The 2,152-nt window shown below is 44.0% G+C and overlaps 1 protein-coding gene across 1 annotated transcript in view; it reads left to right on the top strand.

Moving 5' to 3' along the window:
* Positions 1–2,152, top strand: part of zfhx4 (zinc finger homeobox 4) — an 86,197-nt gene that overhangs the window by 1,390 nt on the left and 82,655 nt on the right. The window lies entirely within an intron of this gene.

Below are 2,152 nucleotides of genomic sequence, written 5' to 3'. Positions count from 1 at the left end.
TACACACACACACACACACACACACACAAGCAGGCACACACAGACACCAGACCAGAGTTTACAGATAAAAATCTATAATTAATTGAGGATGCTGCTGATATGGAAATGGGGCGAAATATTAGTTAACGCGGTCTTTTGTCAAGCGGTCCTCCGGAGAAAGAGCATCGTCTGCAGGAAGAGGGAGGGTGGACACCGGGGGGATTTACAGAACGCAGGAGGTTAAGAGATAAGCGGGAGCCTATATCAGTTCTCTAAATCCGCTTTTTACTTTCTCTTTTTCTCATTGACAAGAAACAAAATGACAAACGCAACTCCGTTAAATGTATCAAGAGCGCGCGCACACATTTTATTATAGAAAGTGGGTAATAAGTACATCCTTTCACAGAAGCGGAGATACTCGAATAAAAAGGAATAAAAAGAAAAAAGAAGAAAAAAAACACGGTGGTTTATGTTTACAAAAGTCCTCCGTTTAGGTGTATAAAGTCGAATGAGAAATAGTTCCACTCCGTACAGCTTCATGAAGCTCGATGCACGGCCCCGGTGGACTGCGCGACCGCTGAAGCAGCGGGTTGACTCGACTCTCCAAGCCGTCTGTGAGCGACGCCTCCCAAGGCTGACAGGCTAGAAAACCCCCCTGGAGGACAGGCAGGCAGCTGCAGCGGTAGCGGCAGCAGCAGGAGCGTTGGATCCGGGTGAAAAGTGACGCCTCTGTTCCTCACCTCGACCCACCCACCCCCTTTGTCAGAGACCTCTCTAAAGCCAGAATAACCAGCCTCGGGTCGGGTCGGGATCGAATCTCTTGGCTTCTTAAGGATCCAGTTGGTATGGGTGCAGTCCAGTCAATGTGGTTGCAAAGTAGACCTCGTAGTTCACTTGCCAGCAGCAGCCTTATCATCACATCCCAAGCCCCGGCTCATGCAGTTCAATGCACCCCCAGCTTCGATTTTTTCCATGAAGGCGTACAAGATCTCTTGATTTTCTCCCCGATTCAGACTGTGTTAAGTCTTCCTCTTGCCCAAAAGCCAGCTATTAAGAAACCGGGGGGAACACACAGTAAACGGTTTGCATTCTAGGATATAGGGCCAACAATATAAGGCACTTTGTAAGGACACTAAATGTAAACGCCAGTGAATGGAGCTTTGAATGTGTGACCCTGCTGTATTTGATTTTGCAATTTTGGTTCTATTGAACCCACACGATCCCTCAGCGGTCCCAAAAGGGCAGTGATGGCTTTCCAACATGTGTTTGATTACTGTGATGCACTGTGGCTTTGATTTTTATGCTTGGACGTTTATTTGTGCCATATATGCAACAGATAATATATAGTATCCTCAGTCCAAGAAAAAAACGACTATATTATTAGATAATTTAATAAAAAGCCCAAACGGTGCATCCATGTGCAGCGTAAATTACTCACATGTGTGTGCATAAATTATGTTACCTATAAAATGGATTCTACACTATGTGAAGGCCCGTTTTGATGAGCGACACAATACAGTTGTGTGGCATTAGTTCTCTCCCCCAGGTGTGTTTTTCTGTCTGTTTTTATGCACATTAGTGATTTAAAAAAAGTGTTGTTCACAAAGTCCATCTCTTACATTTTAATGAATTGCTCCAAACCTCATAGTCACAAGTATTTTTATAGTCTCTGAACAATTCTCGGACTGTTCATTCTGGGCATTTTAGAAAAATTAATTCACCTGTAGTGTCATAATCAATAAAATCAAGGTGATGTAATACAACAAATCAGCATCATTGGTAGAACAAAACACTAATGTTGTATTTGTTAAATCAAGTTGTTGGAGCATTCTGCACTTCAGTACAAAAATCATATCCATCTTTTTTTATATATAGGAAACGATGACTTCCAAGTACTTGTAAGTAATTCTGAGTCCAGCCTTTTTGGTGTGCAGGAAGCGGTTGTCCATTGTTCTACATGTTATTTGGCCCTTAGAGAGAAACCCTACAATAGGATTTTTCTGCGGGCATGGACCTATGTGGCCGCCAGGGCTCCGTGTGCGCGTCATTTGCAATGTGGAGACTGTTGATCAACTCACTAATTACACTTCTCTCCTCTCTCTCTCCCTCCCTCTCCGTCTCTTCTGCTCCCTCCCTCTCTCGCTCTCTCTCTCTCTCTCTCTCGCTCTCTCTC

This window comes from Etheostoma spectabile, chromosome 22 (assembly GCF_008692095.1).
Source record: "Etheostoma spectabile isolate EspeVRDwgs_2016 chromosome 22, UIUC_Espe_1.0, whole genome shotgun sequence".
Lineage (NCBI taxonomy): Eukaryota > Metazoa > Chordata > Actinopteri > Perciformes > Percidae > Etheostoma > Etheostoma spectabile.
The sequence above is the reverse complement of the archived record's forward strand: the minus strand, read 5'-3'. Positions and strand labels throughout refer to the sequence as shown.